General features: G+C 38.1%; 1 protein-coding gene across 1 annotated transcript in view; it reads right to left on the reverse strand.

The window, feature by feature from the left end:
- Positions 1 to 16,781, reverse strand: part of nonC (serine/threonine-protein kinase Smg1) — a 1,411,261-nt gene that overhangs the window by 276,891 nt on the left and 1,117,589 nt on the right. The window lies entirely within an intron of this gene.

Raw genomic sequence — 16,781 nt, forward strand, 5'->3', positions numbered from 1 at the left:
TTATTTAAGCTATCAACTTCCATAACAACAGATGGAAGTCTGTGCCAGCAATCAAGAACCTGAGGGGCTAAAGGCAAACTTCTGCACATCAATTCTAAAACTGTCTTTGCTCAATTTGAATCAATGCCCCCTCAGGTTCTTAATCTCAGCAAGTGGAAGTATCCCATCAGCACTGGGTCTGAGCAAACTATTCAAGGCCTTGTACACCTCAATCAGATCACCTCGCAGGCCCAGTCTCCAGATGCTGCAAATGACAGAATTTAGGCCTCTCCTGATAAGAGAACAACTTTGTTCCTCTCACCAATCTTGTTGCCCTTCTCTGCACTCATTCTAACAACTTTACATCCTTCCTAAAATGAGACCTACAGACTTGTATGCAATATTCAAGGTATGGCTAGACCATTGCCTTATACAAAGGTATAATCACCTCCTTGTCTCTGCTAACAAAATTCCTATATATCATTGACAAAACTCCATGACCTGCTCTGGCAGCCTGTGTGAACTGATCAGAAAACTTCATATCCGACTGCACAATTAACCCCAGGTCTTTTTCATTCTCCACCTCCCTGAGTGTAGTACCACACAGTTGGTACGTTTCTCTTGGGTTTACTGCTACCCATATGCAGTACTCTGCATTTTTCAATATTAAACTTCAGTTGCCACTTAGCCTATCTACCTCACTTTCCTAGAGCCTGTTGCAGTAGCATACTGTTTTTAATATCATTAGCATTAGTAAAGGCACATGATGCAAGAAAGCAAGCTTATATAGCATTAGCCAAAAAAACCCATCTCATTTCACCCATCCACTCGTTACAAATGTTTGTCAAGCTCTGCTTTGAATCTATTTAAGCTATCAACTTCTACGAAAGATGGAAGTCCATTCCAGCGATCAACCACCTGCTGGATGAAGGCAAACTTCTGCACATTTATTATTATTATTAGCTACATGGTGGAAGGAAGCCTGAGACTTATGCTGCACAAGTCAAAAAAGAAAATTCCACCAGTTACCCTGAGAGAGAGAGAGAGAGAGAGAGAGAGAGAGAGAGAGAGAGAGAGAGAGAGAGAGAGAGAGAGAGAGAGAGAGAGAGAGAGTGTGTCAAAGGTAGAAGGGAATCACCAAGAAAGAAAAGAATGATGATATCCAGCTCAGGACCCTGGGTGTGCCAAGCCCATACTCATCAGATGTGACCCCCCGGTATTCTACAACTGTGTTTCCTCAATTTGAATTTATGCCCTCTCAGACGATTATTCAGAGCAAGAGGAAGAATCCCATCAGCATTGAGCATGCTCAAACCATTCAAGACTTTATACAACTCAATCAGATCACCTCACACGTGCCTAGTCTCCAGAGACTCTAATTTGCAAAACTTAAGCCTTTCTTCATAAGAGCAACCTTTTGTTCCATTCATTCACTAATCTTGTTGCCCTTCTCTGCACTCATTCCAGCAGATCTACATCCTTCTTAAAATGAGGCCTCCAGACCTGTATACAGTACTCAAGGTGTGGACTGATTATCAGGTGATTATCCCCTTATATAAGGGGATAATCACCTGCTTATCCCTGCTAGACAAATTCCTGTATATCATTTACAAGACACCATGAACTTCTCTTGCAGACTATCTGCACTGCTCAAAAAACTTCATATCTGCCTGCACAAGGTCGTTTTCAGGGGGACCCTGCCTGCACAGGATACCCCAGGTCCTTTCATTCTCTACCACTATCAGTGTAGTACCACACAGTTGATATGTTTACTCTGGGGTTACTGCTTCCTGCAGTACTTTACATTTGTCAATGTTCAACTTCAGTTTCCACCTCTCAGCCCATCCGCTCAACTTTTCTAGATCCTGTTGCAGCAGCGTACTGTGATTAGTGTCATTAACAACCCTGCTGACCTACATATCATATGAAAACTTGGACATTAAGAGTGATATACTATCATCAATATTATTAATAAATACAGAAAACAACAATGGACCCAACACTGAGCCCTGGGGTACTCCCCTAATACATTTATTCAATGAAGAGCAGCGTCCATTGATAACCACTCTCTGTCTTTTCCCACTCAACCATCCTTTTATCCATTGTAGCAACTTGCCCTTAATGCAATGCGACTCCAATTTGTGCAGCAGTCTTCTATGTGTAACAGTATCAAAATTATTCTTTGCATCCAGTTCCTTTGTGACCACAAACAGTATCCAATCAAACTGGTCAGACAATACTTCCACTTAACAAACCTATGCTGTGTCTGAGCTATAATTGAAGTCTTGTCAAGATGATCCTGCAGTGCTTCTTTAACCAGTGCCTCCATTAATTTCCCTTGCACAGAAGTTAAACTAACAGGTCTGTAATTACTTGTGTCACTCTTTGATTCCCCTTTGTGAATTTGGGTTACATTTGCACATCTTCAGTCTTTGGGGACACCCTCCCCCTGCAAATCTAAGGATGCTCTCATAATTATGACTAAGGGTTTTCTGCCTTCCTTTGCTGCCTCCTTTAATATAACTGGATAGAACCCAACACCCCATGTGCCTTTCTTATGTTTATCTTCAATAATTTCTCCTCCTCCACTTTGCTCTCAGTTATTACAAAATCATCTAGCTCCCTGCCAGAGTTTAATTCACCTCTGGCATTCCCCTCCCTGAATAACTCCTCATGTCTGAACGTAAATGCAAAATATTCATTTAGTTTGTTAGCTACCTGAGCAGGATCATCAACAGCTGAACCATCAATTGGTCCACTTGATTCAACCACAGTTGAATCAAGTGGACCAATGTGATTCAACCCCTTCCTTCTAGAGTTTAATAAATAATAAACTCTTTGCTGTTTTTCTCTGCATCCTTTGCCTGCTTAATCTTCTTTGTGACTTGGTTACAGACCAGCTTATATCTATCTTAGGCTTCTGTGTCACCTGTTAATTTACATGTATCCTATGCACTTTTCTTCTCTGCCACATGTCTCATTAGTTCATCTGTCATCCATTTAGGTCTAAAACTTGAACAATATTTCTTAGTTGGTATGAAAAGCCTATTAGCTTCCAAGATTTATTCTTTGAATGCTTACCATTTTGAATTTGCTGTTGGTTTGTTTGTTTGTTTATTTATTGTTTGTTTATTTGGTTTTTAGGAGCATTAGCAACTAAGGCCATATTGCTCCGGGGATATGCGGTGGTCATTCCCTGACCTTTCGCATCCTCCGTATTTGGTGATCAAGGGCTCGAACCCCGGTCTAATCAAGAAGTATGTGCTACGCACTGCTGCTCCTGCCCACCTGGCTACAGAGGCGCCTTGCTGTTGGTAACATCATCAGTTGGCCCCACCATATAGAATTTAAATACTGTCTCAGACCACCGTAGTCACCTTTACGAAAGCAAAAACCCTTCCCTTTACCCCTGATGGTAGTGATCTCTTTGAGTAAATTGCACTTCAGCACTTGTGTGACCACTGCCACTAGCGGTTCCTTTATTAATAACCTCAGTGGTTCCTCATTAACAACCCTGCCAACCTTTGTATTATTTGCAATCTTGGACATTAAGCTTGATATACCTTCATCGATATCATTAATAAATACACAAAACAATGGGCCCCAGCACCGAACCCTAATGTACTCCACTAATAACATTCGTCCACGTAGGGCAGTGTCCATTGATTACCAATCTCTGCCGTTTCCCACTCAACCATGCCTTTATCCATTGCAGCAACTTGCCCTTAATGCCATATCCTCCAATTTGCACAGTAGTCTTCCATGTGCAAAAGTATCAATGAAGATTAATGCTGTGAAAGTTGCTACTAAAGCCATATGCTGTTTTAGTAAATGGACTGGTTGAGAGTTATGAAGCCAGAAGGAATTTGTTTACACAGAAACCACAAGAAAGAAAAGTTTAAGAACGTAGGTTAATTTTTCTTTTATGGAGGATGCTGAAGCCTAATCTATTCTAGCACGATGGTACTAGCCTAATACTAATTTTATTCAATAAAAATTATAGTGCAGGTTGCAAATCAAACAATAGGAGTGCAGCTCAGTTTAGCTGACATCCATTAATGATCTCTACTTTTGGCCTCTGGAACAGGCCCCACCCACATGTGCATTTTCTAAAAATGCAACTTACAAAAGTGAAAATAAAGTGCGAACAATTTTCTTGAATCCCAATCTTTAACTTACCTGACATTTCTAATTTCCTAAAAAAAAAAAAAAAGTAGAATGTGCATTAAAAAATAAAGATGGATAGTATGCCTTGAATAGTATGCTACATAAAAAATATAAAATATTAAGAATGCTATCATATCATTAAATTTACCATTTACAGCATGGCATGTTAAAAGTTTGCATTTTCTGTCTTGCTTTGCTGTACATCGAATTCCTCCAAAAAATTCACCAACTCATCAAACTGAATTGTCATATACAGAGAAATGTCATTCACCAAATTGTCATATACAGAGAAATGTTATTCACCAAATTGTCTTGTACATGAAACTGCAATAAATTGGCTTGTACATCAAACTGCAATGAATTGGCATGGAGGAACTGTCATATAATGAATTGTCTTTCAACAAATTGAAGTGATCCTTTTAATTTAACCTCTCTGCATGTAAAATCTTGTATTTTTGCAGGATAAAAACTTAGCAACAATTATATGACCATCTCTGAAGCTTAACTAAGGTGACACTTGGTCAAGGACCTGATCATTAACACTTTTCCAACCCTTCATTCCATTCACTAATCTTGTTGCCCTTCTCTGTACTTGTTCCAACAGCTCTACATCCTTCTTAAAATGAAGCCACCATACCTGTATACGGTACTCAAGGTGTGGCCTAACCATTGCCTTATACAGTGGTCAGACCACACCTTGAGTACCGTATACAGGTATGGTGGCCTCATTTCAAGAAGGATGTAGAGCTGCTGGAACGAGTACAGAGAAGGGCAACAAGATTAGTGAATGGAACAAAGGGTTGCTCTTACGAAGAAAGGCTTAAGTTTTGCAAATTACAGTGTCTGGAGACTAGGCACTGGCGAGGTGATCTGATAGAGGTGTATAAAGCCTTGAATGGTTTGAGCATGCTCAATGCTGATGGGATTCTGCCTCTTGCTCAGAATAATCACCTGAGAGGGCATAAATTCAAATTGAGGAAAGACAGTTGTAGGATAGATGTGCAGAAGTTTGCCTTAAGCGAGCGGGTAGTTGGTTGGTGGAATAGACTTCCATCAATTGTTGTGGAAGTTGATAGCCTAAATAAATTTAAGGCTGAGCTGGACAGGTATTTTGAATGAAGAGAGGGGTGAAGTGGAAGTGGTTTTTTTTTTTTTTTTTTTTTTTTTGGCTATTTGGAAAAATAGGCTATCAGCCTATTTTTTTTTTTTGGCTGATAGCCTATTTGGAACGAATGGAGGGGTGAAATGGGAGCAGTTAATTTTTTTTTGGCTGATGCTGCATAAGATTGCTTTTTTTCATCATATGCCTCTGCTAATGCTAATATCCCATTGTCAATGAAATTTAAGAAAATCAGAGAAAAGAGTGGGCCAAGAACTAATTCCCAAAATATCTAACCCCAGGGGCTCACATCTCGTAAGTATGGGCTTGGCACACCCAGAGTCCTGAGCTGGATATCATCATTCTTCTCTTTCTTGGTGATTCCTTTCTATTTCTCTCTCTCTCTCTCTCTCTCTCTCTCTCTCTCTCTCTCTCTCTCTCTCTCTCTCTCTCTCTCTCTCTCTCTCTCTCTCTCTCTCTCTCAGGGTAACTCAAAATTTTTTTGGCCTGCACAGAATAAGCCTTAGGTTTCCTTGCACTATACGGCTCATAATAATATCCATCAAAGATTATTACCCATGATCCCAATACATTTCTATTTATTTACCAATCTCTTGTGGAGGAAATCAAATGCTTTACTGAAGTCCAGATAAAGAGTATCAAAATAATTTCTTGCATCCAACTGATGTGACACTATCATAAAAATTTGAAGATTTGTTAAACAAGATATTTTCTTTTACAAATTTGGTGCCTCCGTAGCCAGGCGGGAAGGAGCAGCAGTGAGTAGCACACGCTTCTTGATTAGACCAGGGTTCGAGCCCACCACCACCACCAAATACGGAGGATGCGGAAAGGTCGGGGAATGACCACCGCATATTCCAGAGCAATATGGCCTTAGTTGCTAATGCTCCTAAAAAAAAAAAAAAAAAAAAAAAACACAAATAACAAATCCATTCACAGTTCCTTTATGAAAACTATTGCTAGCTATATGACTCAACTCACTAAGACTGTAATGCAGTCTTATACATGACCTCCACTACTACTACTGAAGCCAGACTGATGGGTCTATAGTAACTGATATAATTTTGGCACTTCTCCAACTCATGGAAACAGCCTTTCTATCTGTTGATGTCCTTATGATTAAGCATTTCTTTGGAGCCTGAAGGCCAAATGCACACCTGCCACAATTTTCATATCTTGTCATAGGCATTCTTTGTGAGCAAAGATCAAGGTGTTGCAAACACAACACAGAAAGAATGTGTCCCCTCCAACATCATCAGGCAATACTAGGTGGTAGATGATTCAGCTCAATGAGCAAAATGGTGCCCCACCACTTTGCTCATTGGAGGCTAAAATTGATGAGACCCATGTCTAGACTCCAAAGTAAAGCTCTGGCAACCCCTATCTCTTCCATCGTGCAGTATGAGTGACATGTTTTGAGGCTATGATGGGCAAAATGGTGGGTCCAATAAATAAAACTAATTGTTAAATCATCAGAATCAACTAGTTTATAATCTTGTAGCCTCTGTCTGCTAGCTAATGACTAGAAGGACTCTTAGCAGATATACACAGGGGACATCATTGAGGCTACATTATGTTGAGCTCGGTATACTGTTGGGTGTATATATACCTGTTTTGTGAACACCATATCCAAATATTTCATTAATTCATACATGTTTTACACCTCTACTTTTATTTTATTTAATGAATGCAACAAGGATAATCAAACTAATAAAACAAACTTATCTATGAAATGATTTAAACTTCCTCATTCATTGATTTCATAAACATATGTGGTCTCAGTGTGGCTTCTCAGATCAAGGGAATGCAGATCTCTCAGGATACCAAAACGTCATATGGTGTTGAAGGCTTTCTCTACATCAAGGCATACCATGATGAGATGCTAATTTGTGATGAATGTTTGTTTCAAAACAAAAATTCCTGATGTTTGTTTCGGCTTTGACCATGAGATCTAGAGCTGATTGATTTTTTCTGAAACCAAATTGATTATCAGATATTAGATTTTTGGAGTCGAGATATCATGTGAGTCGACAGTGAATTATTTTTTCTAGGGTTTTACTTAAGCAACTGGTGAGAGAAATGGGTCTATAGTTTTGAGGAATAGAATGATTTTTGATCTTTCCCTAGTTTGGAAATTGCTATTATATAGAAGTGATGCCAGGAACTGAGGAAAGAACGTTCAAGGAAGATGTGATTGAAAAAGGTCAGCAGTAAACAGACATTTTTTTATCTAAGTGTTGGAGCATTATGTAATATATTCCATTGAGACCTGCAGCACTGTTTTTTGAGGTAGATATGGCTTCTTGAAGTTCAAGCACTGTAAGTTGTTGATTGTAGGGTAAAGAACATGTAGGTCTGAAGTTCAGTTTGGACGTTTTGTCTAATACTTTGATCTTATGGAATGATGTATCATATACTGTTGAGGCAGACAACTGTGAAAACACAGTCCCTAAGGCATCCACTATATCTGTGGGAGAAGAAAGCTTCTGCCCATTCCAGTTGAGAAGTGGCGAGGATAATGGGGGAAGTTTGCCATTTAGCTGTTTTATTTTTTTCCATGTTATTCTTGTATCAGTATTTTTATTAATCAAGCTTACAAATCAAATCCAAGATTCTCTTTTAGCTTTTTTCCTAATGTGACAGGCCTTAGCTCTGAGTCTCTTGTAGTTTATAAGATTAGTGGTGGTAGGCTGTTTTTGAAACAGATTCCATGCTCACTTTTTTTTATTTTTTTGCACCCTTACACTCTTCGTTCCACCAATAATTTATGATTCTATGGATTGTTGACTGTGACTGTGGAATCGCAGTACATGCAGTAGCCAGTATTTGTCTAGTAATATGATCGGTAACTGTGTTGATAGGACAGTTTTCGAATGATTTGTTCATCAAAGGACACTCGGGTAGTGAATTTTTCCCAATCTGCTTTGGAAAATTTCCATTTTATGTATTTTTCTGAAATTATGGAATGTGCTATTTGAATCTTGCATATTAATGGAAAGTGATCACTAGTGAGCGGGTTGTCGAGGGCCATCCATTCAATCCTAGGAAAGAGGGAAGGAGAGAAGATGGAGATATCTATTGTAGAAGTTCTACCTGTGTAGAGAGATGAGCTAGTATTTAGTATAGTCAGGTTTTGTCTACCAGCGAGCTGTTCAATGAGTTGTCCTCGTCCATCAGCATTGGGAGAACCCCACAATGGATGGTATCCACTGAAGTTGCCCAAAAGACAGATAGGGGTTGGCAACTGCAGAACAAGATCTTCGAGTTCATGGATGATATAGGAGTGATTGGGGGATAGGTATATAAAGACAAGTGTCAAGTAATATCAATCACTATATGTGTTGTAACAGATTCGATGGAGGTTTGTAAAGAAATGAGTCTGCAAGATACTCATGAGTGTAGGAGTACGGCTATCCCTCCATGAGCATTATTTGTAGCAGTTCTGTCTTTCCTAAAATGTGCATAATTCGTAACTGAGAGAGACACATGCCGTGTTAAATATGTCTCGTGCAGCTGCATATGGGATGGTAACAATCGATTAACTCATGTATACGATCAATGTTACTGCGAATTCCTATACAGTTCCATTGTATGATTTGGTGCATTATTTGGTTTTGTTAAATGAGGATGATTCAGATTCTTTTTTATTCCCAGGCTGTTTGTGGCAACTGAGTTTCATTTTCTCTCTTCTTGGAAAGATTTGATGTCCAGTGTTCATGTCATCTTCTGTGTGAAGGCCTAGGATAGGTTCATTTGGGACAGTGTTATTATCAGTGTCCATATTTACTGAAGTGATATTGTTTTTCTTCCTATTTGGAGGTGAGTCGGTTTTCAATTTTGAAATATCTGATGGCCTATGTGGTGTAGTTGGTGGGACTGTGACTGGGTTGTTGGCTTTATCTACTACTTTTTGCTCCTTGAGAGTCTGTTTCATCAATGGTGACAGTATAGATCGGGCCCAATCTGCAATCAATATGGTTGGGGGAACTGATATTCAGTTTGTGTTGCCATTGATTGATATTTTTGCATTGCTGCTGCATATGTGTTCTTGGGTGCATTGAGCATAATTTACTTTTTTTTTTTTGCCTCTTGGTATGTAACTTTTTTGTTCTACCCTGTACTTCTGGATTTTTTTTCCCTGTTTTCCTTGTGTTTGCATGATGTAAAAGCCAGCTATCTCAACTGTCAAGTACAACCTTTCATTCCGAATCCTATAAGATGCTACAAGTGACAAAATTTTGGTCATGCGCAAATGGCTTGTCGATTAGATCCAGTCTGTCCAAACTGTGGGTCAAAAGAACATTCGCAAACAGACTGTGATTCCAAAACACTGCACTATCCGAATTGCAAAGCGCACATCCAGCCCACTCCAAATCATGGAGTAGGCTGGTTTTTTTTTTTTTAGGACATCTAATTAGGGTGCCATAGTCAAATATATTCGTTCATTTATCAAAAATAAAAGAATTTTTTCAGAAAAAAATCAAACAACACATATAAGTATTGCAGTACATTAATACAAGGTTAAGTAATGGTATACTCCATGAAAAATTAAAAGGCTATAAATTTTTACAGAAATTAAGAAAATTTGAGGTCTGGAAGGCCCTGTGCTATCATTATTATTACGATTGGTGGTGCCCTCACTGCCAGGTTAAAGCCATCTAATATTTCTTTTTGTATCAGATAAACTAAACCATAACACATTATATACACAGTCATTTATGCTCTTTTCAATGGGAATATTTTCATTCACATTGTTATGTGTGTGGACAATGTCAGTGTCACACTAAAAGAGAGGGGGGGGGGGAAAACATACTTGACTTTACCAAAATCACCTTCAAATGAGACTTTTACCATGGATTCTCTAATAAATTCCTCGTTATAGATTCCAGTTTTCAAATTCCACTTACCCAAACAGGGTACTGTCAAGATAATTTGTGAGTGCATGGGTTTATTTAAATTTAATTAAAGATATAGCACAGTTTTAAAATAAAATGCACATAGTTTCTCAACCTTTCCTGTTGAATACAGTTTCCTTCAAATAACTGACAACTGAATTTGTACGTAAAGGACTTATGAAAAAAAGTGGTTGAGACTACTGGAAAATTGTTTGATTAAAACTGAACAAGCAAGATAAAAATAATTACTATAAAATGAGTTACGGATAACCATATGAGTTACGGATGTAATTTTTCAGCACTTCCATTCTTTTTGTGAATCTCCACTGTTGCCTTGCTAGTTGTTATGCAAAAAAATTATTGGGGAATCCCCGTATTTTATTTTGTTGGGGAATCCCAGTGTCACGTTCTGTGCTATTGAACTAATGCTTGTTTGAGACTAAAAATTTGGGACTTTGAATTGTGCAATTTGTGACTTTTAAGGTTTTTATAAGGCAATTTTTTGGTTTTTATTTGATCGCTTATAAACTTTTCTGAGGTTTTTTTTTTTTTTTTTTTTTGGTAGTTGTTGGCGCATAGGCTTCTGTGGCCTTATGCACCTCCCACGGTTTTTGCAGTACTTTGATCCAAGCCCGAGGCGGGAATCAAACCCGCGACCTTTGGGTTGCCAGGCAGGCACTTTACCCACCCGGCTAGCCCGGTCGGCCTTTTCTGAGGTATGTGTTACTAAACTTAGTTCTTAAGAACAGCATTGGAATAATTTCTTTGTTGTGAATTAAATTGCAGCCCTAAATTATGTTTAAGGAAAGTTAAAAAAAAAAAAAAAAAAACACCACTCAAAAGAAACTTTAATTCTCTAGAATCAAAGGATAAAAAATTTGGAATGTCTTAAAAAGGGGGAAGGTATCATACATTGCAAAAAGTTTAAATTTAAATGAAGCAACAATCCAGACCACAAAGAAAAATAAACAGAAAATTCGAACTGCTGTTGCTGCAGGATCTTTCATTTCCACAAATATGACAGCTCATCCCGGAGCACTAATAATTGAGAAAATGGAAGCAGCACTCAGTATTTGGATATTACTATTTTTTAATAAAAATTAAGTTTCCGATAGTTATTAAAAAAAAAAAGGGGTATACTTTTGTTAGCTTCTGGAACAAACCCCCCCCCTTTTGTACTGATTCTTAGTCCTGTTTAACACAGTTTCGGCCGTACACAAGATTTTATAAGAACCTAACTACCGTGTTATACAATGGTTACCTGTATGTATACATGTATATATATAGACAAATGTTTATTTTCAGTGTATTGGGTGTATTAAACATTTGTCTCTTTTTCATTGTGGTCGCTGGGTATCTCTACCATAACTAGTACTGCCAAGGATCCATAACCCAGTTTAATAATTTAATACTTTTTCTTGCTTGCTTAGTCGTTCAGTAATGTGATTATATCCTATTATTTTTATCAATATTATATATATATATATATATATATAAGCTCCTTTCAAACTATTAGTCTAACTTCTGTTCTGCTACATTAAATAAACAGAGATTCCAGTATCTTCCTTAATTGTTTGTAAATATATTGAAAAAATAAATCGTATATTATGTTGCTATATACAATAGCAGACAAAAAAACTGCACCACTTTAAAAAAAAAAAAAAGAAAAAAAAAGTAACATTTGTAGTGAAATGCATAAGATATTGTTTGATTACAGTCATTTTGTTTGTTGCAAAGCAAAGGTATTGCATCATATAACACTTCTTTTGCATCAGACAGTAATTGCAAGGTATTGCATCAGCCGTTTCTATAAATACGGCATCAGAAGGGTATACACACTCATTAGCATCCTGTTTTGCAGAGGTGTAAGCATGCCTCCATATGTTCAGTTGACACCAAGAAAAAAAAACTGTAGCTATTGCTCTGTCCCAGGAAGGACTTTCTACGTATATATATGTATATATATAGACAAATGTTTATTTTCAGTGTATTGGGTGTATTAAACATTTGTCTCTTTTTCAATGTGGTCGCTGGGTATCTCTACCATAACTAGTACTGCCAAGGATCCATAACCCAGTTTAATAATTTAATACTTTTCTTGCTTGCTTAGTCGTTCAGTAATGTGATTATATCCTATTATTTTTATCAATATTATATATATATATATAAGCTCCTTTCAAACTATTAGTCTAACTTCTGTTCTGCTACATTAAATAAACAGAGATTCCAGTATCTTCCTTAATCGTTTGTAAATATATTGAAAAAATAAATCGTATATTATGTTGCTATATACAATAGCAGACAAAAAAACTGCACCACTTTAAAAAAAAAAAAGAAAAAAAAAGTAACATTTGTAGTGAAATGCATAAGATATTGTTTGATTACAGTCATTTTGTTTGTTGCAAAGCAAAGGTATTGCATCATATAACACTTCTTTTGCTTCAGACAGTAATTGCAAGGTATTGCATCAGCCGTTTCTATAAATACGGCATCAGAAGGGTATACACACTCATTAGCATCCTGTTTTGCAGAGGTGTAAGCATGCCTCCATATGTTCAGTTGACACCAAGAAAAAAAAACTGTAGCTATTGCTCTGTCCCAGGAAGGACTTTCTACGTATATATATGTATATATATAGACAAATGTTTATTTTCAGTGTATTGGGTGTATTAAACATTTGTCTCTTTTTCAATGTGGTCGCTGGGTATCTCTACCATAACTAGTACTGCCAAGGATCCATAACCCAGTTTAATAATTTAATACTTTTCTTGCTTGCTTAGTCGTTCAGTAATGTGATTATATCCTATTATTTTTATCAATATTATATATATATATATAAGCTCCTTTCAAACTATTAGTCTAACTTCTGTTCTGCTACATTAAATAAACAGAGATTCCAGTATCTTCCTTAATCGTTTGTAAATATATTGAAAAAATAAATCGTATATTATGTTGCTATATACAATAGCAGACAAAAAAACTGCACCACTTTAAAAAAAAAAAAGAAAAAAAAAGTAACATTTGTAGTGAAATGCATAAGATATTGTTTGATTACAGTCATTTTGTTTGTTGCAAAGCAAAGGTATTGCATCATATAACACTTCTTTTGCTTCAGACAGTAATTGCAAGGTATTGCATCAGCCGTTTCTATAAATACGGCATCAGAAGGGTATACACACTCATTAGCATCCTGTTTTGCAGAGGTGTAAGCATGCCTCCATATGTTCAGTTGACACCAAGAAAAAAAAAGTGTAGCTATTGCTCTGCCCCAGGAAGGACTTTCTACGCATTCTATCATTGAATAAATAGGTTGCCACCAGTCAAAGTATCCCAGGTGCTGAAATTAAAGCGTGAAACCGGTGATGCAAACAGAAGACCTGGATCAGGCCATAAGAGAGTGACTATGCCTTCCCAAGATTGATATTTGAAATGGCTATGCCTTCGTAATCGGAATGCTAGTGCTCCTGATCTAAAACTGGACGTGAAGATGGCCTCTGGCATTGAAATGTCCACAAACTATCGAAAGACGACTTTCGGAATGCGGACTGCATGCTATCAGTCCAAGAAGAAGCCTTTGTTGACCCAACAAATGAGAAGGAAGCGACTCGTTTCATGGACAAAAGAGCAATGGGACACTGTCATCTTTTTTAACGAATCGAAATTCAACCTGCATGGCTCGGATGGGAAGCGATATGTCAGAAGATGAAAATCGGAGGCATCCTGACTGCATAACACCGACTGTAAAGTTCTTCGCTGATCAGATGGTCTGGGGATGCATAACAAGCAAAGAGGTGGGGTGAATTAAGTTTATTAACGGAAAGGTGAATGCAGTAACCTACATTGCTATCTTGGAGGAGTGCCTGAAACCCATTATTAGCGGTCACTACACGGATATCCAAAACTGCATTTTTTAACAGGAGTCAGCATCTTGCCACACAGCAAAATTGGTAAGTTTTAGGCTGTTTAGATTTAATGATGAGTTTGTCTTCTTGTCTCACAAGGCTTCAACCATACTTACACCAAAGTTTTCCTTGGTTTTTTTCCCTTAAGGTGCAATCATACCTCAGAAATACTGGCATTACAGTGTTGGACTGGCCTGGCAACAGTCCACATTTGAACCCTATTGAAAATTGCTGGTACATAATGTTGTCTAAAATTGCTCAGAAGAAGCCAAAAAGAAAGATTTAGCTGCAGGAAAGCATTGTAAGGGTGTGGTACCATGAAATTGCGTAACAGTATATCCAGAAGTTGATTAATTCTATGCCAGATCATTGAAAGGCTGTAACTGCAGCTCGAGAAGGATCAACAAAATATCGAGGACTTATTTTGCTGATTTACAGTACATAATACTATTACATTAACTTGTCATTTCAGTTTGTACACATAAATGCAATAAAATGTATGTTTGGTTGTCATAATTTCCATTTGAATGATTTCTCATATTTCCATTAATTATGCATTTTACCCTTTGGGAAGATATTTATGGAAATTAGGTTTTTCAGGTGGTCTTTTTATTGGATTTCATTCACAGAGATATACAGGGAGATTCATTACCAGTGTGACAAACTTGCAGGAGGTGTAGGGGACACAAAGACAAATTGAAATCACATAGCATTGCAGGGTCCGAAATGCTTTCGTCATGCGATAGAGGACGTTGAATGGGAGGTTGCATGAACAGCGATCCCGCTAGAAGTCAGCATTTGCGAAACGGTTCCCGAGGCAGTAGGATGAACGAGTATTCAAACGTTGAACTGGCCGACATTCACCTCATGTATGGAGCTGCGGACTGTAACGGGCGTGCCGCTCTGCGCTTGTACCAGGAACGTTTCCCTGCACAGGTGTGCTCCTCATCATATGATTTTCGCACGTGTGCACAGAAGGTTACGTGAGACTGGTTGTTTCACAAAAGGTACCATGAATCGAGAGCGACCGACTAGGACGCCAGACAATGAGGAGAATGTCCTACGTCTTGCAGAAGGCAATCCGTGTACGAGTACTCGAGCGATAGGCCAACGATTGGGTATTTCCCAATCCACTGTATGGAGGATACTGTCAACAAACCAAATGAGTTCATACCATCTGCAATGCATCCAATCATTGGAGCCTGCGGGTTATCCACTCCGGAGGACTTTTGCTACTTGGTTTCTTCAACAGAGTGCGGCAGACAGCGCATTTGCTGCGTCCGTATTGTTCACGGATGAGGCAAGTTTCACAAGAGAGGGAACCTTCAATCAACATAACGCCCATTTGTGGGCTTTGGAGAACCCCCCATGGCACACAAACACGTGCAACTCAACGCCGCTTCTCTGTCAATGTTTGGGCTGGCATTGTTGGAGACCACCTCATTGGACTGTACCTTCTGCCTCCTCATCTGGACGGTAGGGCATACTTGATCTTTTTACAGCAAGTCCTGCCCAAACTTATTGAAGAAGCACATGTTCCTCAGTCGTTGCGCCGCACAATGTGGTTCCAGCATGATGGGGCTCCCCCACATTACACCAATGACGTCCGTCAACACCTAAACGTTACATTTGGACAGCATTGGATAGGTCGTGGTGGTCTGGTTCATTGGCCTACTAGATCGCTGGACCTATCATGCCTGGGCTTCTTCTGCTGGGGTCAAATGAAGACATTGGTGTACGAGACCCCCGTTGATTCATTGAAGACCTCGTCGCTCGCATCTCTGTAGCTGCCGGAGAGATTCGAGACACGCCAGGAATCTTCCAGAACATTAGGGATTCCATGCGGCGGCACTGTGAAGCCTGTGTGACTGCTTCTGGTCGAACGTTCGAACACCTTCTGCAGCATGGCTTTTTGCCAATTTAAAACTTGTCATTAAAATGATTTCTGTTACACTAACGAGTTGCTGTTTCTGTTCTTTTTCTTTGCTTCTTTGTTCACGCGACCTCCCGCATGACGAAGGCATTTCGGACCCTGCAATGCTATGTGATTCCGATTCGTCTTTGTGCCCCCTACACCTCCTGCAAGTTTGTCACACTGGTAGTGAATCACCCTGTATATTCCATCTAACAAATGCATTTCAAACATTTCTGAAACCCACAATGCAGCGCAAAACGCATTATTTGCAAAATTCACAATTGATGTAGTTTTTTTTGCTGCCACTATATATATGAATTCATATTATTTTGTATTAATTCATATTATTAACACACATTAATTTCATTTAGTTGTCTCCAACATTTTTAGTTAACACACATCTAGTACTTTAAAGTACTCTAAAAGAAGCATTTATTAAAATTAAATGTAATTTCAGTTGTGAAATTACATTTAATTACTTTCAAAGTCAACATCTTTTTTTCACTTCACAAATAATATTTTAACTCTGTGGAACTGTTTTGCTTTATTTAAACTAATATTAATAATGTAACAATAATTTTATTTCATATTTCTGATCTTTTTTTTTACTCTTCAGTTACTACTGGAGCCATGCAACAGCTAATGTCAAATTCACATCAGTGACAGTTAAACACATGTATCAAATGGGCAACAAGTGATTCAGACTAGTGGAAAATTGTTTGATGAAAGTGAACAAGCAAGCTAAAACTGATTATTATAAAATATTATAAACTGATTATTATAAAATATTATAAACTGATTAT

This window comes from Mastigoproctus giganteus, chromosome 7, assembly GCF_048544385.1.
Source record: "Mastigoproctus giganteus isolate SK-2022 chromosome 7, ASM4854438v1, whole genome shotgun sequence".
In the NCBI taxonomy this organism is placed as follows: domain Eukaryota; kingdom Metazoa; phylum Arthropoda; class Arachnida; order Uropygi; family Thelyphonidae; genus Mastigoproctus; species Mastigoproctus giganteus.